Source organism: Scyliorhinus canicula, chromosome 7 (genome assembly GCF_902713615.1).
Source record: "Scyliorhinus canicula chromosome 7, sScyCan1.1, whole genome shotgun sequence".
In the NCBI taxonomy this organism is placed as follows: domain Eukaryota; kingdom Metazoa; phylum Chordata; class Chondrichthyes; order Carcharhiniformes; family Scyliorhinidae; genus Scyliorhinus; species Scyliorhinus canicula.
Window position 1 is genome coordinate 75,261,326 of NC_052152.1, and position 26,743 is coordinate 75,288,068.

General features: G+C 46.2%; 1 long non-coding RNA gene across 1 annotated transcript in view; it reads left to right on the forward strand.

Moving 5' to 3' along the window:
- Window positions 1-24,865, forward strand: part of LOC119968616 — a 77,023-nt gene extending 52,158 nt beyond the window's left edge. Inside the window, exon 3 of the long non-coding RNA XR_005461154.1 lies at window positions 24,632-24,865. This is a non-coding gene — a long non-coding RNA (uncharacterized LOC119968616). The remainder of the gene's footprint in view (window positions 1-24,631) is intronic.
- The last annotated feature ends 1,878 nt before the right edge of the window (window positions 24,866-26,743 follow it).

The window sequence follows — 26,743 nt, forward strand, 5'->3', positions numbered from 1 at the left end:
CATTAATTACACAGTGAAAGCTCAAGCAGTCGCACTTCATCTGTAACACTCTAATTCCTAGAAAAGCTGCCCAAGCAGTGATTAATACCGGCATGTTAAGCACATTGTAAAAATTAACAAAGCTGTTCTTTGTGATTTTTTTTTCAAAACCACTAAGTAATGAATGCATCCTGAAACTGAAAACTGTGTTTGACTTGCGAGGTTTGTCAGTAAATTCATATCTTACGTTTGATACTCGATTCTGAAAATGCAATTAAATTAACAAGAATCAAAGTAATTTTGCTTTCACAAAATGGAATTACTTTACATTTCAGTTCTACAGAAAGATTTGTCAGTCAATCGCATCAGTTAGTGATCATTTGATTTAGTTGCTGTCATCTGAATTCACAGCATTCTATGTCGAATCAGGCGCTATTCCATAGACTCTGACCTTTAATTGCCCTTCCTAAGCTCTTAACGCGCTGCGCTGGCTCCATGCTAGATGTGGGTGGATAGCCCTGCTATCCTATTGGGGGGCAGGATAGAACTGTGAAACTGGCCCTGATGGGCCCAAACATCAGGTCCCACATGTTCGAATGAGGCCACTCGTACTCCTGTCAGACCCCTGCTAATCTCTTTGAACATTGTTATCTGTAACCATGGTAGCAGCAATTTGAGCTTGCTGGGCCTTCAGTTTGAGTTCCACTACAGCACTCAGAAGTCGGGTATCTGTTGCTCGTGCTGCACTGGAAGCCATCAGAAGCTGCATCATGTTTGGATCCGCAAGTGTTTTCATGGAGTTAGCCACCAATTCCATTTTGAAAGGTTGGTCTTTTATATTCTGTGAAAAGCCTGGTGCCAAGTTGGTGCTGGACTCCTCCAAACTCCTTGACAGTTGACAGCTGTCTTTTTCGCAGATCAGTTGATGCATCAGGCTTTTCACTGTGCATATCCAGTCACTTTTCTCTGAATGCTGTCCAAGATCCTCACTTGAGTCCTCTGCAGCAGAACGTATATGTGACCTTTTTCTTTGGGGAACTGGTACTTGCGTGACATTTATCTCCTTCCCTGGCTGCAAGCCATTCATGCCTGGTGTCTCATCATACTTTGTCCATGTACAGCCTCTCTGCAACATCATTCACAAACCTGGGGCCAACTTTCACACCTATGCCCATGACAGCAGCATTTCCTCTGTGCTATCTTACCTGTTTCCCCATCAACTACCATGTTTATCCACTATCAGGTCCTAGATAATCAATGACTTCTTCAACCCAACACCGATGCCATTCCATTTGGCTGCTCCTATAATTCTGCAGCTGATGGCCTCCCCCTTGCCTGCAACTTGCTCAAACTGAGCAATGACTTGATCAGAGCTGAACTTCAAATTCTATATCCTTGCCGCAAGGACTCCCTTTTTTCACCTTTGCAAAATATTTTACCTCTATTCCACTTCACTTCCGACTGCCAAAATGTTTATCCAACCCATTGTCAATCTCAGATCTGTTTACTCCAATGTTTGCTGACCTGTTGAGTTGGTTTCTTCACAAATTGTGGTGTGTCCTAATTCCTCTGCCTGCAGTGCCTACCAAATGCCTGATCCTTTGATAAAATCAATGAGTCAAGGTCAGACGCAGTGATAGGTTCCATGTTTGTTTGTAGTCCACCTGAAACATATAATCCAACATATTCCTATTGGACAGATCTTGCTGCAGTTGTTTTTTTTGCCATAGAACAGGTAAGACTATTCAGCTCTATACCATTGAAAATCTAATTTGAATTATCAGCAGGAATGCAGTAAAACAAAATCCATAATGATAGATACAGGTTTTTTTATTGCCTGTCTTGAGCTTCTTGCAAAAGCACTGTCACTCATCCAGTTACTTGTCCAAGTAGTCACACATGATGTGCGTGTTTATCTGAGTCTTGGCAGGCTAATCAATTTGGAAAGACATTAGAAAGCTGTGTGGCTTGAGGCAATACTAGGGAGGCTTCCCGAAAAATGGAACAAGGATTTATTGGTAACAAGTAAAGGCAAACTATGCACAGGCAGAGAGTCTTCACTCTCTGGCCCCAGGGTTCACTCTGCCCGTTGATGAAGGTTTGCGTGCTCCCGTGCAATAGGCACCAAGCGGGCCATGTGGACCGTAAGAGCTTATCCGTTAAAGGGGCCACGCCAACACATCCCTCCCGGCTTAGGACTCTCAATTACATATTCACAGAACAGGTTATGCACAGTAACTATATATAATAAAATTGTTGACAAACACAAGGGGAGAGAGTCCATAACAGTTCATCACTATGCCGATTAGTCAGAGGATTCTCTGGGTCTCGTAGACGGCCTTAGTCCCCCAACTGGCTCCTCCAAAACCGAGGTAGCAATGTTGTCATTCATGGAAGATTTTCTCTGAGGTTCGACCACCACAGCAGGGGCATTCCCTTCTCCAGCTCTATCCTGGGTCATTGACCGGGACTCCACAGAACTGCTAGATTCCCGCTGTTCCGGCTGCACCACAGGAGCACTGGTGCTTCCTGCTGATTCAAACTGTTCCGAGATTAGGGTTGTGGTCCCCCAGCTTCTTACGTGGTCAACGTGTTTTCGCACTGTCCTGTTGTCCAAATCCACTGTATACAAAACTGGACCTGACTTTGATACAATTTTGCCTTGCAGCCAAAGCAGACCTGAGGCAAAATTCCTGGCGAAGACCAGGTTCCCATGTAAAATGACCCGTCTCCTTTTTGCGAAAAGTGCTTTTTCTCTGGGAGGTTTGCCATGTGTCCACCTTCCCTGCCAAATTCAGGAAAACAAAGTCCAATCGGGTCCAGAGGCAAAGGCCCATGAGTAATTCCGATGGTGTGATGCCCATGGTTGCGTGAGAGGGCCATGTTATAATATAGAAGCAAGTTGGCCAACCTAAGATACAGTGGTCTGCTGGTCTGCTTCTTCGTAACTTTTTAAAATGTTTGCACAGGTCTCTCCGCTTACCTGTTTGAGGCAGGGTGACAGGGCGCTGTTGTCGCTTGACAATGCTATTTATTTGGACAAAATGCTGAAACTCTTCTCCAATACACAGAATGCAATTGTCAGACAATATTACTTAAGGGAGGCCTGGGTAGCAGAAATGCACCCAAGGCATGCATGTGTCTGTTGAGGTTCTCGTTCCCATCTCTTGAATGTCCAACTGTTCTGAATGGGCATCCACTGTACTCTCGCCCATGGATTATCAGGCCATTCCCATGGAGGCTGGTTGTGGGTGGCAATGTCTGCTGTCACTAGCAGGGGTGGCAATGGCGCACCCTGAGTTCGATATTCTTATCTATGCCGGGCCACCAAATGTAGCTCCTAGCTAGCATTTTCATTTCCGTTTGGCCCAGATGGGCACTGTGCAATTCTTGCAACCGTAGCTCTCCTGCTGAGAGTGGTCCAACCACTCCAGAATCCTTCATTCTCGATCTGTGCATATTTCCGCTCAGCATCGGAAAGAGTTCTGGAGAAGAAAGCAGTTGGTCTCTCTGAGCCACCTTCCATTTTATGGGGTAAGACCGCCCCTATTCTATACGGCAACATATCTCCATTTACGATGATTGGCTTACCCGGGTCAAGTGAACCAATAGACTTGATGACCATAAGAGCTGCTTAGTGTGCTGGAAGGCCTGCTCCTGTGATTCCTTTTTTTGGCAAAGCTGGTGTTTTCTTAAGAGTAAGTGTAGTGGCGCAATTGTTTGGTTGGGAATAAAATGGCCAAAGCAGTTTATCATCCCGAGGAAGGACTTTAATTCTGCCACATTCTTTGGAGCTGTGCTTCTCTTATGGCTCTCACCTTATCTTCGAGTGGGTGCAGGCCTTTTGAGTCCACTTTGAACCCTAGGTGATTGACCTTACTAGTTTGAAAACTGCACTCCTTGCGCTTCAGTCGGATTCCAGCATCTCTAAATCTTCTTAGCACATCTTCTTGACTTGCTAGGTGCTCTTCATGTGATGTACCTGTTACTTGTACATCATCCAGGCAGACCACAACATCCTTCAAAGCAGATTCTCCATTGTGAGCTGGAACATTGCTCATACCAAGGAGGTGCCAAAGGGTAATCTGGTGTATTGCAGCCTACCTTTATATGTATTAATTGTCACAAATCTGCAGGAATAGTCACCCAGTTTTAGCTGCAAAGAGGCATGACTGAGGTCGAGTTTGGTGTACGTGAGGTCTCCTTCCAACTTTGTACAAAGGTCTTCAATTTGTGGAATTCTTTGTCTATTGGGCTGCCTGGTTTATTGTAACTTGTAATCTCCACAAATTCTAACTAAGCGGTCTGGTTTTGGCACAGGAACGATGGGGCTGCCCATTCAGAAAATTGCACAGCTCTGATAATCCCCAATTCGTCCAGGTGTTTAAGTTCAGCCTCCAATTTTTGGTGTAAGGGACTGGTCTCCCCCTGAAAAATCTTGGTGCAGGATTAGGGTTGATGTAAATCTTGGCCTCTACTCCCTGTATTCAACCCAACTTGTCCTGGAATACGTCACAAGATTTCCTGGAAATCACTATCCAAAATTTAGAAAATATACAACCAGTTCAACTTGATTTGCTGCAACCAATCCTGTCCCATAAGACCTGGTCGATGTTCCTCAACAATGACCATAGTTATCTGGGCATTCTGTTGCTTGGATAACACTGGCATCCTGGTTGTCCCCAAAATTTTCAGTATTTCCCCCATATATGTCGCCAACTTGTCCATTGTGGACTTCCGGTGTCAGCCATAGAGTGGTTACACATAGGGCAGGTTCGGCTTGAAAGCGTTGGTGTGGGCACTTTATACCCAGTAGTGGGGTAGCTCCAGCAGTAAAGTGGTGCAGAAGGTGTAGAGGGAGAGGTTCTCCCCAGGATTGACAGGTCTACTGGTTACCAGACCTGGCAAAAAGCTGTCAAAGATCTGGCTAAGGATTTGGAGGGGGTGTGTGGTGCAGCAACAATTGTGAAGATGGCGGAGGGGGAAGGCTCGCCGTCAGTGGGAAAGCCCCAGATGGAACAGTTGATGGCTTTCATCAAAGATTAATTTTGATAGCAAAGGAATGAGATGCATGGGGACTGGTCGAAGACCATTGAGGAAGCATTAGCACCTCTGTGAGGATCGCTGGACCAAGTAGAGAGGTGCCTTGAAGCACAAGGGTCAAAGAGACGAGAGATGGAGATTGTGGTGTCCAACCGGAGTAATCGGATTGTGTTCTTGGAGGTGGAGTTGGGGGCCCTGGCGGAGCTGTGTAAGTCACTGAGGGTGAAGGTGGAGGAGCAAGAAAACAGGTCGTGGCAGCAGAAGCTATAAATTGTGGGGCCACCCAGAGGGTAAGGAAGGAAGAAGCGCCTCAAAATATGTGTCAAGGATGTTGGTCAGGCTGGTGGAGAAGGCAGTGCTGGACATGGCCCCAGAGATGGACAGGGCCCACAGGTCTTTAATGCAGAGGCTGAGAGCGGGCGAGCCACTAACGACTATGATTGTGCGGTTGCACAAATTCGTGGAGCCAGAACAAATCTTACGATGGGCCAGGGAGAAGCAAGACTGTGAATGGGAGGGGAACGGTATCCGAAATTATTGGTGCGGAGTTGACGAAGAAGCTTGCAGGATTCAACAGGGCCAAGGCGGTGTTGTACTGAAGGCAGATCCGATTTGGAGTGTTGTACCCGGCGAAACTGTGGGTCACTTTTGAAGGCTGGGAGTACTGTTTTGAAATGCCAGAAGAGGCGAATGACTTTATAAGGAACCATAAACTGGGGGAGTATTAAGAGTTGGTGTGAGACAGGGGAGCTGAATCTGTCAAGGTTGGAGGTTGTGGTTGCTGTATGTTCTCCTTTCTAGTCCTGTTAGAATTTTACAGGTTTCAATGAGATCCAGCCCTCATTATTCTAAACTCCAACAAATCTAATCCTAACCGACTCAATCTGTCCTCATATGTCAGTCCAGCCATCCCAGGAATCAATCTGGTAAACTTTTGCTGCACTCCCTCCATAGCAAGAACATCCTTCCTCAGAGAAGGAGACCAAAACTGCACACAATATTCTAGATGTGGCCTCGCCAAGGCACTGTATAATTGCAGGAAGACATCCCTGCTCCTGTACTCAAATCCTCTTGCTATGAAGGCCAACATATCATTTTCCTTCTATAGTGCTTGTTGCATTTCCAAGCTTACTTTCAGTGACTGGTGTACAAGGACACCCAGGTCTCATTGCACATTCCCCTCTCTCAATCTACAACCATGCAGATAATTTTCTGCCATCCTGTTTTTGCTACGAAAGTGGATAACCTCCGATTTATCCACATTTTATTGCATCTGTCATGCATTTACCCACTTGCTGAACTTGTCCAAATCACATTGAAGCATCTCTGCATCCTCCTCACAACTTATCCTCCCACCCAGCTTTGTGTCATCTGCAAATTAGGAGATATTGCATTTAGTTCCCTAGATCATTATTATACATTTTGAAAAGCAGGGGTCCTGGCATTGATCCCTGCTATAACCCACTTGTCCCTGCCTGCCACTTGGAAAAAGATAGGTTTATTCATACTCCTTGTTTCCTGTCTGCCAACCAGTTTTCTATCCATCACAGAACACTACTCCAATCCACGCACTTTAATTTTACATGCTAATCTCTTCTGTGGGACCGTGTCGCAAGCCTTCTGAAAGTCCAAATAGTCAAGTAGCTTGGAAAAAAAAACACAGTTCTTTCAATCTTTGTGAACCAAGTGCTTTTGTTCACGGTAGAATATTTTTAGACCAGTAACTAATTTATCTTGCCATTCTGATAGTGCAGCAAATTTAAATGAGGAATATTTTCATTTAACAGTTGCTGAGATGATGGGAATATAACGCACATCAATTCTATATTCATCTCCACACAGAAGCTGCTGTGACATCTCAGTTAACACAAGCTGTCGAGCTGCCAACTTGGCGTTCGACCAAACCATTCAATTTGTGGGTGTTTACAATCTCTGCGCTCAGAAATGGAGTGATTTTCTTTGTGACAAACATAAACGCAGCAAATTCATTCAGCACTTTCCATTCATTTGACTGTATGGAATCCTAACCTCATTATGGTTATTCTACTGGTAATGACCTTGCACTGGTACCTTTCGGCAATGATGCAAAGAGGGCAGACCATTGTGACAGTGCACAAATACCTCAGGCTGATTGGCATTAAGGTGCCTTGACAACAGAGCACTGTGCAGGCCTGTTACCTGTGCAATGTTTTGCTTCTGGTGGGGTGGGTGGTGAATGTTAAAGTTATGGCAGACATTTGGAAATTCCAGATGATAATTTCAATGTAACCTCAGTAGGCGCCCAAGAAAAAAAAGTGTGTTCTTTTACACGGTTTCGCCAGGGTTTCCATTGACGCCATGTCACTGTTGGCAATCGGCAAGACACAAAAGTTTAAATCCCATACCATTATGATTAAATTCCCAGTCAGCATTTTGCTGATTTTTCAGAAGCTGATCATCAGAGGGCGTAGTTTAAAAGTACAAGCAAAGATTTCACTCAATTGTTCTCAAAGTGTTTGGAGTGCTCAGGGAGGGAAACATGAGGCCCCAAAGAGTAATAATGTTAATAATAAAAGAAAAACAATAACTTCCATTTATATATCTTTAACATGGGGGATGCATCCCAAAAGTCTCATAGAAATGTAATCAGACAATAATTGGCACAGTCAAAGATGAATATATAGCTTGGTAAAATGAATACATTAGATTGGAAAGAGGAGAGAGGTCATGGAGTCATGCAATACAGAAGGGGACTGTTTGGTCCATCACAAATGCTCAGACTCTCTGCAGAGCAATGCAGTCAGACCCAGTTCCTTCTCTATCCCGTAACCCTGCATGTTTATTTCCTTCAGGTAAAACAAGAGCACAAGTTCTCAAGAATTGAAGACAAAGCAACCAATGTGTGCAGACGATGGGATCATATAAAAAGGCAGAGTTGGGGAAACACATGAGGATTTTAAGGGTGGAGGAAGTTGTAGAGATCATGGGGAGGAATTTGAACATGAGGATGGGAATGTTAAATTGGCTTCTGGTTTCCCAGTGTAGGTCAATGAACATTGAAGTGATGAGCAAGCAAAACCTTTTGCAGGTTAATATACAGATGAAGTTTTGGATGAGTGACATTTAGAGGATGGCAAGTAGACCATTAAAATTATTGGGCAGGGCAGCACGGTGGCGCAGTGGGTTAGCCCTGCGGTCTCACGGCGCCGAGGTCCCAGGTTCGATCCGGCTCTGGGTCAATGTCCGTGTGGAGTTTGCACATTCTCCCCGTGTTTGTGTGGGTTTCGCCCCCACAACTCAAAGATGTGCAGGGTAGGTGGATTGGCCACGCTAAATTGCCTCTTAATTGGAAAAAATGAATTGGGTATTCTAAATTTATAAAAAAAAATAAAAAATTATTGGGCAGAATTCTCCAAAGTCCCTGCCACAGGTTCGTTGGTGGGCGTGAGGGAAGAGTATGGCGGGAGACCCATAAATCAGTTTCATGTAGGGGTGAATTTACAGTGGGATCTTCTGAGTTGGGAAATCCACCAGAGGTTAGCATGAACCTTGTTTGCCATCCCATTAATGGGATGCAGGTGAAGGCCTGCCGCTCCCCACAGCACAATTCCTGTGATGCTGGTGGGAAAACACACTGTTGTGAAATACATTTGGGACAACGCGGTGTGCAACTTCGGGACTCACCTGAACAATGCCTGCCGTTATCTGGAGTATTTGTAGTGTTTTCCTGTCAGCCTCTCCAGCGGGAAATAATCCATGTTCCTATCCCGACAGCCACTTAGCCTCAAAATGGAAGAATTCTGCCCATTTAGTTTGAAAGCAAAAGAGTCTGCAGTGAGAGTTTTGGCAGTGGATGGTCAAAAATGAGAAAGAGATTGATAATGTTAACCAGGATGTGTGACAATATGTGTATCGTAAGAATAATAAAGGGTTAACAATTTACTGTAACTACATCCAACCACTAGATGGCGATCAAGCTCATACATGTGGATCACGTGATACTCTTGATTCGGGGAGTAGGTTGTTCGGCGAGACAGTGAATAGTCATGTCATCAGGAGCTCTATAGTTAGTATCATAGTTTTAGTCAATTTCTTGGGTGATCAACTATCACCTCAAGAAGTCCACCCAGACAATGAGAAGATAGCAGCCATTATCAGAATGTCATGTCCAAAAGACAAGAAGGCCATCCTAAGGATGCTAGGTATTGTCAATTATTTGGGAAAATTCATATCAAACTTGGCATCACACATCACGGCGCTAAGACAGCTTATCCGAAAGAATGTGACGTTCAATTGGTCTGATGAACACAAGAGAGAATGGTCTGATCTGAAAAGAGCGCTCACTACAGCATCTGTTCTGTCATTCTTCGATCCGAAAAGCAGTATGAAGATCTCGACAGATGCCAGGAGCGACAGCATAGGCGCAGTGCTGTTACAACAGACAAGTGAGGGGCTATGGCAACCAGTTGCATATGCCTCAAGAGCGATGACACTAACCGAACAGCGCTATGCACAGATTGAAAAGGATTGTTTGGGTCTACTCAAGTGTATGGACAAATTCCATGACTACAAGTACGGGTTACCCACATTCACAGTGGAAACTGATCATCATCCTCTCGTCTCTATTATAAAAAAGAATTTAAACAACATGTCTCCACAATGACAGGGAATGGTCATGAAACTTTAAAGATATGATTTTGAGTTAGTCTACACGCCAGGAAAGGAGATAGGCTAAGAAGGGAGTGCATCTTGCCAAGAAGTTACTGAAGAAGGCTTGGGATTCAAACAGCCACCCAAACTTAGCTTTGTTAAGCTACAGAGTGTTGCCTGTTTTCGATCCCAACAGCATCACCGATACTGTTGCTCTATTAATAATGTTGGTGAACCACAAGCATTCCTTTATATCAATCAAATGACCACACAACCAGTTAGTTAGTTCAAAAGATGGTTTATTTACATACACAAGAGTTACCTCGACATGTAAACACAATATCTACTATCTGTTAAACTACACCTATCAGCTACAATAACCTATACTTAACTTCAAGGCGACTGGCACTGTGCAAATGGATAAGGCCTTTATCTGGATTTCACTTGGCTGGTTCAAAGAAAGTGGCTCTGTCTCTGCTGGGCTCATCCGTCAGGTCATGATCGTTGGTCTTGAACTGGCTACAATTGGTTTGGCACAGGCCAGATCCAAAACTGACAGAACACAAGGCTGTGCTCTCTTTTATCCCTCTGGGATTTTGTGCTCTTTGGGGCGGTCCTTAACTCGGACCCAATGGTTTGACAGGGTTCTGATCACCGTCTTCGATTTCAGCCAATAAAGGGCCGGGTGCCTTGGTAGCTGGGTGGGTCCTTCTCGGTCATTGACCTTGACAGTTGGGCTTTCTGAGTAAAGGAAGTGGTGCCGATCAGTCTGTGGCTGTACCGGTTTCTTGATTGGAGTTCTATTGTCCTGGGAAAATAGGCCATTAAAATGCAAACGAGCGGGGTGGTTTCGATCAGGCCTGGTTACCTGTGTTTCAGATACACATAGGCTCATATCTATCTGAGTCCTGGGTTGGCCATATTTCCCATGGTACTTTGCAGGTGGCCATCTTAGATGGCTACATCCCATCCACTTGATCCTGAACCCGAAGCGTGGTGGATCACATTATCGATCCCTGTTCATCCTTGGTGGACTGGTCACCCTTGGTTAAGGCAACATTCTACTCTACTCTATCTTATGGTTTGGGACATTTACCAAATATTTCATTAATACATCCATAAGTTAATTCTTCTCTGATGGTTACTTTAATTCAGGTCATTACAAAACATTTAATTTATCCGCACAGTTGATCTCTAGCTAACACTTTCTAAGCTACTCTCATGCTGCTGGTGAATGTCAAAGAACTTATATACAGTACAAAATTTAAACAGCAGCATCACATTTCTACTTAATCCTAATAAAGTAAAGAGAGGTACATGGTTTATTCTTAGCAGTGATTAATACATGCGTTTAATTTTGTTGAATTCCAAAGAAGGGGGATTGGACTGTATATATCGGGGAGCAGGAGGCTTTTGCTCGCCATTTACAGAGTCGGAGTGTTTGAATGACACTGCAGATTATTGCTATTACTAGAAGGGCCTCCACTATGTATGAAAGGGGGTTCCATTTGGCAATGTTTTCGCACCAGGTGGGTTTCAATTTCTGTCTTTATGTGTGGTGTAGTATCCGGGCTGGTGGTGGCCTGTTGTGTGGTAGTGTTCGGGGCTGGTGTGGGGTCTGTTAAAACAGTCCATTGCGCGCGCAGTTGCAGACGTCCAGCGATGATCCAAACGCATGTCAGCAGTCCTTGCTTCATCCTGTGTTATCTGTTTTCCGGGTAATCCTGGGGGTGCAAGCATAGTGTCTGTTATTCTCTTTAGTTAATATCTCATTTTATTAGTCTTTCTCTCCTTACTCCAATTACCCATTATGATTGTCACCATGTGTGACTCCCTCATTTTTATTTGAAATACCATTTTGGAGAGACAAGAAATGCAAATATTAAAAGTACAGAGACTCTCGCAGCTTGTGGTCGATGCGGGGAGTGGCATGACAATTTCCTCGACCAGTCTTTTCTTCACTTGCAACCAGTGGTGGTTGAGGCTTACCTGAGGACCCCAAATGCATCCGGTCAGTTAAGCTCGGGTAGTGGAGTAACGGCACTAATCCCTGCCCTACCCGGGGATTCCACCCATTCTTATCCTGCAGCAGCCGAATTTCAGGGCAGCCAGCTTTATAGAGTTTGTCCCAGGGTTCAAAGGTAGTTCACGTGTAGCAGCGTGTACAGCAACTAATCGTGTCATATGTGTAAATAGCATGTGGGGAGCGACCAGGGGGTTGCGGAAAGTAAAGGAAAGAAGGGGTGAGCGTACAGATCGTGGCAAAATGCATTCTTTAAACCACAATCAAAGAGAGAGTAGAGAAGGTGAAGCTAAGGCCTGCAAAAGGCAGTCCGGAGCGTATGAAGTGAAGGGAACATGAGGTGCGTGTGGGCCGCTGCAGGATAAGAATGGGTGGAATCCCCGGGTAGGGCAGGGATTAGTGCCGTTACTCCACTACCCGAGCTTAACTGACCGGATGCATTTGGGGTCCTCAGGTAGGGCAGGGACCAGTGCCGTTACTCCCTACCTGGGTGACCTGGGTGGACGGTAAGAGTTTGTAGTCGTGTGGAAACTTGTCACAAAGACTGGGAGAACAGTGATCTGTTTTCCGACAAACTTGTGCCTTTAACTGACATTGGATATCATACCCACGAATCAGAAGAATAATTGTGTGTCGGGCGACATGAATTAAACCATGTATTAGAAAAATGAAGAAGGAAAAAGGTGGGCAGGCTCCATCAGAACCTGGACACCTTAATACTTAGGCGTTGTCTCTTTCTCATCATCTGGACACCTCAGGGTTCTGTACCAAAGAGTGTTGTAAAAGCATTACCGAAAAGAGAGTCAGTATCTGAATCACCACCATCTCCCGGTTGCCAGATTTGTGTCTGCCGTTTCTGTGCCCTGGCCACGTGGGCCGTCGGATGGTCCGAATTGTTGTGCCTTACTAGTCTGCAACAGTTGTTGCGGTGCCAAAGAGGGGCTTGTTTGTCGTAAGGCGTGGGATCAGTAGGAGTGGAAGGCAAGTTACTGTGGTCGGGCGGTGGCTGTGGCGGTGGTTGGGGGAGGGAATATAGGGGGTTAAAGATATCTAAGTCATGGTTCCGGGGTCTGGGGTGACTGGGAGCAGAGAGATTGCACCAGTGTTCAGGGATGGTAATCAAATCCGGGAGGCTCTCGCTGTCATTGGTGTCAAGTTCATGGTGAAAGTCTGTACCTGTGGGTGGAGACAAGTCCAGGTCTGTGGGGGTGGACAAGGGATAAATGCCGGCATGGCTGGGGGAGGTTTGGCGTAGGGGTCGGACTAGGTTGTCGATGGGTGGGCGTGATCGTCTCCTATTGCCAGAGAGGTGTGGTGGGAGTGGCTACATTGGGATCCATAGACTTTGAGTTGGTTGATGTGGAACCAACCAGTTTTACCACTGGGGTACGTTATCTTGTACACGGAGGGGCTCACTTTGTCGGAACTGGACAAGGGTCCTGCAAATTTGGGGGAGAGGAAAGTACTGGGGTTGTAAAGTGAAACCATTACTTGCTGACTGACTGTGAACTCTACAGGGTGGACGGTTTTGTCAAAGCAGGCTTTACTCTGCTTCCTTCTAGCGCCTAATCGGACAGCTGCAGCGAGTTGTGCTGCTTTAATGTTATCTGTAACCTGTTGGACTGCTTTTCCGTGGGTGAGGGCGGTTACTGTGGGGCTTGCCAAATCAAAGCCTAATAAATGTTCAATACCCTTCATGGGCTGCGCAGTCATGAGAGTTGGGGGGGGGGGCGGGGGTGTGAAACCTGTGGAACTGGAAACGGTGTTCCAAATAAACAAACATAAGAGCAAATGGGAGGACTGTGTCCCACGTGGTAGTGTTCTGTTGCACCATCTTCCTAATGGTCGCTTATAAAGTTCAATTCATTCTCTCGACAATGCCGCTGGATTGGGGGTGATATGCTATATGGAATTTCTGCCTGATCCCAAAATTGTTTAAACATTTTGCATGACTCTGCTGGTGAAGTGGGAACCTTGGTCTGACTCAATGCTGCGGGGGAGACCCCAGCGTGTGAATATCTGTTGGGTCAAAATCTTAGCGGTGGCCTTTGCTGTATTTGTCTGTGAGGGAAGTGGTTCTACCCATTCAGCAAAGGTGTTGATTACAACCAGCACATGCTGGTTTTGCAAGGGGAAGGGGGCCAATGTAATTGAGTTGCAAATTTGTCCAAGGGCCATTCACAGGTCGGGTGTGACCTAATTGTCCTTTCTTTGAGTAACGTTCAGGATTGTTCTGAGCACAGATAAGGCAATTCTCAACATAATGGGTTCCATCGCTTTTTAAATCGGGCCACCAACACAAAGGTCTTAAATGGGCAATGGTATTGTCTATCCCCTGATGTCCGTGTCCGTCATGAAATTGGTAAATGAGCTGGTTTCTGCCCTGGGTGGGGACCACATAAATTCCAGTTTTTAAAACTATGCCATCCTGTACAGTCAGTGCGTCCTTCCATTTATCATAGGGGCCTGGGAAGGTGCTGTCTAAAACCTGTTTGAGGGTGTCGTCTGCTTTTTGGGCTTGTGATTGATCTTCAATATTAGTCTGGGAAAACTGGACTTGGACTGATTGTTGAGTGTATCGGTTGTATGAGGCATTCGGGTCAGGAAAATTTAGGAAGTCCTGCAGCCATCTGGGATGGCCACTTTCAGTATACGAAATGGACACTTGCAGAGCCGATAGGGAAAAATAGACAATACTAAGCAACAAGCAGGCACAGAGCCTGAATGTATATTTGGAAGACAGTCAGCAGACGGAATCGAAACTCTGGGTCAATTTACATATTGATGGCCCATCTCCAGGAAACAAAGGACGAGTGCTCAGGTAGTCGATGCCGTCCCAGACAGTCTGGCAACACTACCCCAACCAAAAGACACAAACAAAGCAAGGCCAACTGCCACCTAGGACACGCCCAGCCATCAAGGCACCCACCCCTTTATTGGTTTAGATCGATGGCAGTGATCAAGAAGCTGCCCAATTAATTGGGACCAAGTTTAAGGCCCGCCTAAAAGCACGCAAAGCCCCTCCAAGTATAAGAAGGAACCCCGGCCAAAGGTTCAGCCTCTTGGCTTTGGCTCTCAAACAGAGAGACCCTTTCACCAGCACCACCAGAAGCAAATAAGTTCAAGTTCAACCCTTGCTACCAGACTGACGACCTTAGCTGTACTCCTGTTACCTCTTCGAACCCAACAGCCTCAGATCCGAACAATGGCCATTGTTCCACTGACCTAAGTGGGCACCCGAAGTTAAGTATAGGCGTTAGTGATAGATATAGTTTAGCCTGTAGTGTTATTGTACATGAGTAGATCATACTGTGTGTCAATAAAGTATCATTGACTTTGAACTAACTAACTGATGTATTGGCTCTTTGATCCGTATTCGGGTTGAACCTTGTGGCGGTATCGAGAGATACCTGGCGACTCTGAAAGTATACTCATAATTAGGATTGAGCAAGGCGACCTTATTAACCACCATATTTATAGCAAGTCCGTTGGCCACCTGTCGGTGGAAAATGGAAGGGGATTTATGGAATCCTTGTGGGAGGCATGTCGACGTGTACTGCTGCCCTTAAAACGTAAACGCGAACTTATACTGGCAGGCCCTGCCTAATGGGATAGACCAAAAGCCATTGCTGATGTCCAGCGCTGTTAAATCTTTTGCCTGTACTCCCTGTTTGAGCATGGTCTCGGGTCTTGTGGCAACAGTGGGAACTGCTGAAGGGGATGCCATGAACCATTGAGCTTTTTCATGGGCCAAATTAGGGCATTATTTGTGGATACTATGGGTCGAATAATTCCTTGGTCTAACAAACTTAATAACCTTCAAAATCTCACCCTCGGCTTGCTGTGGGAAACCGTATTTCTTTTGTGGCTTTGGATCGGGGCCTGAAATCTTTACTGTACCTGGGATCTTCCCACAATCGTGTTTTTATTGTGCGAACAACGCTTTGTTTGATGAGGACCTCTCTAATCATCTGGTCTGCACTAATTGTTTGCGGATTAAACCAATAGTCCCCTACTGAGCAAATCCTGTTTTCATAATCCCCTACTGTGAGCGTAGCGTGAGTCCTAGATGTTTTGGCCATTCGCCAGACACATTTGTTTACTGGGTCAAATGAAAGGTTATGTGAGCTCATAAACTCAATGCCTAAAATGTGCTCTGTGGTTTGGGGTAAGTCAACTAAAACAACGAGGTGTCTGGTGCTAATGTTCCCTATCTGAATGGGTACTGGAGCTGTGATATATCCTTGCTATATGTGGCCTGTGAATCCACTCAGGATGATGGTGTTTGTGGTGGGCCATTTGTCAAGTTGAAACATGGTGGAGGAGTTTAAAGTGCGGAATCCTCCTGTGTCTCAAAGAAAATTGACTGTATGTCCCCTGACTGTGCCTGTAACTACGGTCTGCCTGATTTGTCCCAGCGTGTGCCACAGACCCAAGTTGGGGAGTCCAAACACCGTCAATCTGTGGAATTAAACCCTAAATCATCTGAACGGGCTCTAACATTATGCATGGGCCTAACATTGTTCCTAGGTGGGGGGTTTGGTTGTTGGTATCGGTACTGTTTTGGCGGGTTTTGTTGGCAATCGCGGGCGTAATGTCCCATATGGTCACAATTGTAACAACCTCGTGGTGCCTGTGCTCTGGGGTGATGTCCCTCGTGTCTACCCTCGTTTATCCATGCTGGGTCCTGGCTAGTCCGAAGTGGGTGCATGTTTGCTTCTATCTTGTCCAGATCTGTTTGTCAGTGTAGGGTTTATTCCCATGCCCTAGAGAGTTGTTTCAATACCCAAACTTCATTGCTTGTGCAGTCTGCGGGATTGTAGTTTACACAAGCCTTTTGACCTATGTCTGTGGCATGCGAGACTAAGGTGCGGGACCAATTAGTGGTGTCCTCTTCATTTAGCTGTGCGCGGTTCAAATGTCCGTAGACTGCTGTAAAATGAATCCGTAGGTGACCAGCAACTGGATCTCCTTTGTTATACCCGATGGCATCTAATATGGCTCGTTTCATTTCCTACATTTTGGGGTTCTGGCAAAGCTGATCTTGTGAACTGGCTAAGGCGCATAACTATAGCTTTACTTCCTCTCTCTCATCTAGGCCGTACATAACTTTTTGTTTGCCCACTTCCTCAAAGAAGCTGTGCGCGTCTGCAGTGGGCTGGAATGGACTAATTTTCGTGCAAGCTTCTCTTGGGTTATGGATAGCGGGGTGGTGTAAACGCTATCAGGCTCATCCCGATCCGATGACTTGTGTCGTGTGGTAACCGGAACCGGATTCATGGGGGTCGAATTGTGAGTGGGGGTATGTGCTGCCTGTGCAGTCGGTGGTGCGGGTGCTTTTCCTTTTGGGGCGTGCGGGGTTCGATTTTGATTTCCTGTGTCCTCGACGTATCTTTGGGCGCTTTCGTTTAATTCTTGCCAATCGGGAGCATCTTCCTCATCTAAATCCTGCCCGAAAGTGTACCTGAAGCCATCCTGTACTGAGAGTAGCAACTGTAACTTTTCTATCTTCTGTCGGCATTGAGCATGGCCAACAGTACTCTGCCTCTGTTCCTTAGTGGAGCTGTGGAGCGCTCTCAAAGCTGCTGTTAAATCTGCGCATTTGCTAGTTAGCTGGGCAACCTGTTCTGTTTCTTCTCTCACCAGGACTGCGTGCTGTGTATCTTGGTAGGCTTTATCGTACTGGATCTGGAAGCTACTAAGGTGAACTCGACAAGATTGATGTGCAAGTTTTACAATGGCCATTTCCTTATTCTTAGCTGCTAACTGTTCCCGGAGTTGCTCAATTATCTTCCCGCTTTCATTGCAGTTTCCCTCGTTCTTTTCTTCCTTCTTAATTAACTGCCTACGGAGGGTCTTCACAACCTTTTCTGTGCCTCGCAACTGTGCCAAACAGGACACTATTGCCACCGGCTTTCTGACTATCCTTACATTTTTATGTGGACCTCGCTTAGGTTCTCCCACCACGTTTGTCCTATCGTTTCTGGACTTGACTCATCACTAGTGCAAAAATTTGACCAAAGGGGCCATCCTTTCCCCTTTAAGTATTTCCATAACTCTTCCTCCCATATGGGGCATTGCTCTGCTCTGTTGGTCGCTGCGACCTCGGGTTCCTGTGGATTCATCAATCTTTCCATTGCTTTGGTGGCCATTACTTCTCTTATCTCTTGCTCTACTTTTAATATCTCTTTCTCTACTTTTAATTTGGGACAGGGGAATAAGGCGGTGAATTGAACAGCGGGTATGGCTTCAGCTATTTTCCGGCTCACAATCCCTCACTAGTTGGACAAAATTCTAACGAGTTTACCGTACTCTTCCTGTTAGGTACGCATGCGGGTTCATATATATTAGAACAGCAAAAAATCTATCACCGCTAGAACAAGGTGATACTATCAGGGTACAACTTCCAAATGGATGATCGAGCATGGCACATGTTATATGCCAGGCAGCTCCACATTCCTATGTAATAATCAGAGGATTCTATCATGAGGAGCAACTGCAGAGCACTTCTTAAGGTAAAGATGACTCAATCCGGGCAGCACGGTGGCCTAGTGGTTAGCACAACCGCCTCACGGCGCTGAGGTCCCAGGTTCGATCCCGGCTCTGGGTCACTGGCCGTGTGGAGTTTGCACATTCTCCCCGTGTCTGCGTGGGTTTCGCCCCCACAACCCAAAAAAAAAATGTGCAGAGTAGGTGGATTGGCCACGCTAAATTGCCCCTTAATAGAAAAAATAATTGGGTAATCTAAATTTATTTTAAAAAAAGATGACTCAATCCACATTTCCAAACAACACAGCAGCTACTCAAAGCAACTCCAACAGTATGTCAGGAGGGCATCAATCCAGTAGCGAACACAACAGCAGCAGCATTGGAACAACACCATGCAGCCGCATTGGAGAATATGCAAACACAACTGCAAGACAAGATTGCATTGTGAAAATCTACACTTCACAGGGCAAAAGCCAGACAGATTTAATTTGTAAAAAACAAAATTTTTTTGAATTGTTAACTGATGCACTATAAAATTGTGAAACCATGTACAGACTCAGCAAGCATCATGCACTGTAAATATCTTTGAATGCATATCCAAACAACCTCAAAGGAAGAGGGATGTGACAATGTGTCTATTGTAAGAACAATGAAGGGTTAACAATTTACTGTAACTACATCCAAACACTAGACGATGATCAAGCGCATACAGGTGGATCACGTGATACTCTTGATTCAAGGAATAGGTTGTTCGGCAAGATAGTGAATCGTTGTGTTTTCAGCTCTGTAGTTCGTACCATAGTTTTAGTCAATCTGCAATCTTTTATATCTTAGCAAGCAAGATGAATCTATTTATTTTGTCGTGTAACTAAATTAGCTATGTTCAAAACATAGCTTGATGTTCTTTGTGAGATACTACACTTCAAAGCCATCCTCATTAAGAAATCAAAGAACATCACAGGATGGAGCCAAGGATGGGAAATTGAATAGTCAGCAGTCTAGTGGCAATGGGAGCAACAGAGTCTCATGGACAAGATGAACTCAGAAAAGATATGAATGGGGATGTGAGAGAAATTAGAGAGCGATGTGTGTTCAGGACTCGATAATTGGAAGCCTTAAGGCATATTTGGCTTCCTGGGAAAGGGGAAAGCAAGAAATGGTTAGTAACAGGGAAAAGAAGCCAGGAATTATTTTGCATTCATAGAACATAGAACTTACAATGCAGACGGAGGCTATTTGGCCCCTCGAGTCTGCACCGACCCACTTAACCCTCACTTCCACCCTATCCCTGCAACCCAGTAACCCCTCCTAGCCTTTTTGGTCACTGAGGGCAATTTATCATGGCCAATCTACCTAACCTGCACGTCTTTGGACTGTGGGAGGAAACCGGAGCACTCGGAGGAAACCCACGCAGACACGGGGAGAAAGTGCAGACTCCGCACAGACAGTGATCCAGCGGGGAATTGAAATTGGGACCCTGATGATGTGAAGCCACAGTGCTAGTCATTGGTGCTACCATGCTGCCCACTGTCAGAGTGGGCATCCCTGAATGATTCTGGTGAACAGATTTTTAAGAAAAGAGTAGGATAAATTAGTGGTCCAGCCAGATCTTGCGATTGACACCTAGAAGTTGTGTGGTATTTGGGTCTGAATCACTCAAATTTGAGAGCGATTATGGGAGCCGAACTGGGGAGACGACAAGGGTCATCGACAGTAGCGGTTTGTCTGGGACAAGGGCTTCAATATCAAAGGTGAGAGAGTGATTGAGAATGACAGCCAGGGAAATATCATGGACAAAACATTACAAATACTTCCTCTTCCTGATCTGTGATTGAGAATCATTCTGTTGTTTCTTGCCTAAATCACCAGCCCTCTCATCCATAACAGTGTTACTGTTCTGCCCTTGGTTGAGATGTAAGATGGTGTTTTCCTGGGAGGTACTACTGGAAACAATGAATGTAAAGGAAAAAAAGCAAAGCAAAGCATCACGAAAGAGTCTTTGCCTAAATTTAAATTGCATTGCTAATTAGGAAAAATCAAGAGGGAAAATAGTTATTAAAATATTAAATCTGTTATTTGTGCAGTATGGAAATGTATTTGAGGTTTCAGAGGCTTGGCTTTACTCTCTATTTTCAACAATGGCTTTTATGGCTTTTATCAAAATGCTTTTTATTTGATGAGAATATCAAATACAGATGGTTGACTTCCCATCTGAGACACACTACAGCACTTCAGGGAGACAAGGACAGGACTGGACTGAGCAGACATTATTTGGTGGACTGGATTCTCCGGTACCCCAGTCCCGGGTTTCTCGGCAACGTGACATTCAATAGCAGTGGAATTCTCTTGTTCTGCCTCTTGTCAATGGGATTGTCCATTAAAGCCATCCCATGGCGCCAGGAAAACGGGGGGCGGGGTTGCGCTGCTGGCAGGAAGAGAATCCTAACGGCTGGAGAATTCGAGCCGATATCTTCGGAACTCAAAAGAAATTCTAAAAACAGAAAATTCATGGTCCAACTCATGTCTACAATATAGATGTGCAATGCTCCTCTACGTACATCTCAATTCCATGGTTTGCTAATTTTACTATCAATGGAAAAACGCGTTAACATAGTGGTTTAATGTAAAAATACCCTACATGTAGTTCACACAAGCATTAAAAAAATATATGCAAATAAAGGAAGGAGAGATTGGGAGTGATGATGAAAGGCTTTGTCGAAGATTTGAGTGAAATTTAGTTTAGGTGACAGGGGGTTCTGCAACTCAGTTGGAGAACGGTAGGAATCCCGCAATGCTTTTTCAGAGGAGGCCTGATGTTATTTCAATGCGGACACTTGCTTGGACTAATATCTTATCAGATCCAGTCTCCAGTTAGGCACAGATCCCACCCTGACAGCTGCTGCTCAATCAGTCTTCCCATATGGGATGTCTTCCCATATCAGCAGCACATGCTGGAGCAGTGGCTACTTCTGGTATTACACTCAGGCCTGCAGAAGGGATCGGCAATGGATTCCCAGCGTAAATATGAATGGGTTGGGGATGGCAGAGGCCGTTACCAGTGCAGGTCCCTCAGTCAGCCACTTTCTCCCCACTACAGCCCAGCCGAAGATGCCTGAAAGCAAGTTGGCCAGGATTTGTCATCAGGCCCCTGCAAGGTGAGACATTCACCTCTCATTGGATAAATATCAGCATATTGGGATGAAACATTTAAGTGGAATTATCCACACAACATTCTTTAAAAAAAATAATCAATTCGTTACAACATTTCAGCGTCTGGATCTGGAACTATGCCTTTGTCAAAAATTAATCACTTCTTCCTTGGTCCATACCCTGTCTATGCACAGGTTTTGTTGAGAGACCTGTTCCTGGTGGCCGTCAAGGCAGCCCTGAACTTACGGCCCCAGGCAGCTGACAATCTAAACTTTGACCTGGACCAGGCCCATCAGGACGCCCAGGCAGCAGAATTCTCGGCCATCGCCTGGGTGCCCTCGATCCAGGGGGTAATAGATGGCATGCATATCACCTTGCATGCACTGGATGGCCAGGAAGGGGTTCCACTCCCTGAACTTGTCTGCAGTGAAGATCATGCACTCGTGTGCACGCTTCCCAGGGAGTGCCCATGACAGACACATCCCGGGCAATCGAAGATCCCTGGCATCTTTGAGGGACACTCCAGGATAACCGGTTGTCTCTTGGGGGATAAAGGGTACCTGCTGAGGTCCTGGCTAATGATGCCAGTATGGAGGCTAGAGACCGATGAGGAGACCCGATATAACGAGACACATGTGGCCACCTGGGCTGTCTTTGAACGGTGCATCAGATAGCTGAAATTGTGGTTCTGATGCCTCGACTGCTCTGGTGGTGCCCTGCAGTACACCCCCAGAGGGTCACCCACTTTGTGGTGCTCTGCTGTGCCCTCCACAAGCTGGCACAGCGGCTTGCTGGAGGTAGAGGAGAAGGAACATGTGGCTTCATCAGAGGAGGAGGACGAGGGGGAGATGAGGAGGACGAGGCTGGAGCTCGAGCCAAGGGAAGGACCCAAAGGAGCAGCAGGAGGATAGAGGACAGGCTGTGGCGAATGTCTGCTCCCCGCTGGATATTCCTGCCTCCGCGATGTGCATCAGCAACTGTGTGGTGCTCATCAGATTGTGCCTCAGAAGCCTGTTTGCTACATTCACCTGTTACTCTGTTTACTTGTTATAAATATGGTGGTTAATAAGGTCGCCTTTCTTAATCCTAATTATGAGTATACTTTCAGAGTCGCCAGGTATCTCTCGATACCACCACAAGGTTCAACCGAATACCGATCAAAGATCCAATACACCAGTTAGTTAGTTCAAAGTCAATGATACTTTATTTACACACAGTATGATCTACTCATGCACAATAACACTACAGGCTAAACTATATCTATCACTAACGCCTATACTTAACTTCGGGTGCCCACTTAGGTCAGAGGAACAATGGCCATTGTTCGGATCTGAGGCTGTTGGGTTCGAAGAGGTAACAGGAATACAGCTAAGGTCATCCGTCTGGTAGCGAGCGTTGAACTTGAACTTTCTTGCTTCTAGTGGTGCTGGTGGAAGGGTCTCTCCGCTTTGGAGCCGAATCCAAGAGAGTGAACCTTTGGCAGGGGTTCCTTCTTATACTTGGAGGGGCTTTGCGTGCTTTTAGGCGGGCCTTAAACTTGGTCCCAATTAATTGGGCAGCTTCTTGATCACCACCATCGATCTGAGCCAATAAAGGGGTTGGTTCCTTGATGGCTGGGCGTGTCCTAAGTGGCCGCTGGCCTTGCTTTGTTTGTGTCTTCTGGTTGGGGTAGTGGCGCCGGACTGTCTGGAACAATATCGGCTACCTGAGCACTCGTTCTTTGTTTCCCGGAGATGGGCCATCAATATGTAAATCGACCCAGAGTTTTGGTTCCGTCTACAGTCTGCCTTCCAAATATACATTCAGGCTCTGTGCCTGCTTGTTGCTTAGTATTGTCCATTTTTCCTTATGGCTCTGCGAGTGTCCATTTTATATACTGAAAGTGGCCATCCCAGATGGCTACACGCCCACCGAGGTTTGTGCCTCTGCGCTGGCTGAGGGTGGGGGTGACAGCTGCGATGCCTCAATAGTGGCACCCTCAGAGATTTTCTCCGAGGTGTTGTCTTGGAAGACAGGAGGGAGCATCCCGGATGGGCCAGCACCATCAGATGGAGATCCTGCGGGAGAATGGGCATGTGGTCAGTAGTGGGAGGGGAGGATCATTATTCTGGCATGAACAACACTTGTGTGACAGATCATCTGGGTGGGGCCCCTGGATACTCACCTCTGCGGCGCAGGCCAAGATTGACATTGGTGACTGCTTTGTTCTCAGCCACCCCTGCAACCTCCAGGGCTCGATCCTCGTTGGGGGTGAGGACTCTGCTGTCCTGCACTACGCGGCCCGTCTCGGGCTTCTCCCATCTGTAATTAGCCAACTTCTCCTGCAAGGATAAAGAGAGAGCATCGTGAGTCACACACTTCATGCATCGTGGGGGGAAGGGTACTGTGCCCGGGACTGGCATGGGCACCGCTGCTACTGATGGCTGGGGCATTCTAGTGGGTGCCAGGGTGTGCTGGGGCAGAGGCATGGTAATATTTTGCGGGAGGCGGTGTGGTATGGTGCCAATCGCAAGGTTGGCAGGTTGCTGCCAACTCATCCTTGAGGCCTGCTGGAGGCCTTTGAGTTTCTTGGGCCACTTCCTGATGGTCCTCCTGGTGACAGTCCCCACGCTGACAGCTGCTGGCACTGCCACTACCTTGCAGGCGGAACTGGCTGCCCCGTGGTTGACCCTCAAATCCCCTTGGGGGAACAGGGTAACCCGTCTGGACTCCACCGTGCCCAACAGTTTGGCCAGGTCAGCATCTCTGAATCGTGTGGCTGGTCTGCGTGGTGGCATGGCTGCCTGCTGTCTGGGGTTTGCTCTGCGGGATCAGTTTAAGTTCTGCTCCCCTTCAGTAGCAGGAAGCTGCCGGCTGTGGTCCCAGTGAATCAGCTGGCAGGACAGTCATTTCCGATGTGAGGCCCATGGGGCATCATCAGCATTAGATACTGATAGTGGACTCACCGGATCGGCTGTCATGAAGCACCCAGCAATTCCCGCTCGCCACCACACTTCAAAACCTTTCCGTTGGATCATGCCCTTGGTATTTTTAAAATCATTTATTTAGAAGATGCCGTGAATAATTTAAATTCGCTACAATGTCTCAGGTTTAACCAAACTCTCAACTTTAGTAGCATGTGCAGTCATTCTGGTGACCTACACTGTGCAAAGCATACATCAAGCCAACATAAAATGACAGGGAAGACAATAATAATTAAATATAACAAGAAAGAGCAGAGATTTAATTTTAAATTAATCAGTTATTCTGATCACATAAACATAGTTACATGCACATATGAAATAAATAGATTTCACGACTGTGCATTTACCTTTTCAGCTTTACTTCAGGACGAACACAGTAACTTATTTACGATGGTGAAAAGTCAAAGTCGATTTTTATTATAAACACATAAAAGCCCATGCACAAGGTGGAATGAATGCATTTCCAAGGCCTGTCAGTAACCCTTATCATGAAGTCTGTGAAGCAACTGACTGAGTGCATAATCATCAAGTATTTCAGTGTTTCTTGAGGTTGAATCAATCGAGCTGAGGTGCCATGAATGTGACTTTAATCAATGCAATTTGAAGCATCTCCCAATTCCAGGTGAGTGACGTTATTACCTATCTTTTTTTTTATAAATGTTTTTTATTGAGTTTTCATATTTTATATATGACAAATTACAAATTATTAGAGAAAAAAAAAAGAAAACACAAAAATTTAACATGAATATTTACAGGTAAGCATCTTCATAACAACAATTGTGGCCGCCCCCTTTAGCCAGCATACATATTTTACATTCCCCAATATGGCCGAGGCACATGTTTATAGGCATTTATTTATAGTTTGTTTTTGGGCCTTGGCTTGCCATCAAACCCCCATAACGAGCCCGTAACCCCCCCCCCCCCCCCCACCTTCCCCCTATTCCCGTCCATTTTCCCCTGATTCTTGGCCACCCGACTATTCTTCCTCTTGTACGTTGGCCACAAACAGATCCCGGAACAGTTGCATGAATGGCTCCCACGTTCTGTGGAAGCCGTCGTCCGACCCTCGGATGGCGACGTTACCTATCTAATAGTGAACTAACACCCATACCCAGTATTACAGCCTCAAAGGTAAGAGCTGCCTTCTTGAAAGTTAACCCGCAGAAAGCGAAAGGCCCCGATGGAATCCCTGGGCGAGCACTCAGAGCCTGCGCAGACCAGCTGGCGAGTGTACTCGCAGACATCTTCAACACCTCACTCCTCCCCACCTCCTTCAAGAACACCACCATAATGCAAGTACCAAAGAAGAACAAGATAGCGTGCCTCAACAACTACCGACCTGTGGCCCTGATGTCTGTTACTATGAAATGTTTCGAGCGGCTAGTCATGAGACGGATCAACGCCAACCTCCCAGACGGTCTCGATCCATTGCAGTTCACCTATCACCACAACCGGTCCACGGCAGACGCTATCTCCCTGGCTCAACAATCAACACTCGAACACCTCGACAACAAGGACACCTATGTGAGACTGCTGTTCATAGACTATAACTCCGCCTTCAACACTATTATCCCGACAAGACTTATAACCAAACACTGCAATCTTGGACTTGACCCCTGCTTGTGCAGCTGGATCCTTGACTTCCTCACCAATAGACCTCAATCTGTCAGGATAGGCAACAGCACCTCCTCCACAATAGTCCTCAACACCGGGGCCACGCAAGGCTGTGTGCTCAGTCCTCCACTGTACTCCCTATACACACACGACTGTGGCAAGATTTAACTTCAACTCAATCTATAAGTTTTCAGATTATACGACTGTGTGGGTCGTATCTCAAACAATGGTGAATCAGACTACAGAAGGGAGATAGATTGCTTGGTTGCATGTGAACCGAAAACAACCTCTCTCTAAATGTCGGAAAGACCAAGGTACTGATCATCAACTTCAAGAAGCGTAGCACATCCCCCCCCCCCCCCCCCCCCCCCCACCACCCCCACCTTCTCCCCCCCCCCCCCCCCCCATGTCTGCATCAATGGCTCTGAAGTGGAGATGGTCGATAGTTTAAGTTCCTTGAGGTCACCAACAGTCTGTCCTGATCCACTCACGTTGATACAAGTCAAGAAAGCCCCACAATGTCTCTACTTCCTATGGAAGCGAAATAAATTCGGCATGTCTGCATCGACTCTCACAAACTTCTACAGGTGTGCCAGAGAGAGCATCCTATCCAGCTGCATCACAGCTTGGTATGGCAACTGCTTGGCCCAAGATAGCAAGAAACTGCAGAGTGTGGTGAACTCAGCCCAATGCGTCACACAAGCTTGCCACCCTCCCACTGATTCTGTATACACCTCCTGCTGCCTCAGGAAGGCAGAGAGCATTATCAGAGATGCCTCCCACCCAGATCCTTTCAACAGGCAGAAGATACAAAAGTCTGAAGACCCGCACATCTAGACATAGGAACAGCGTC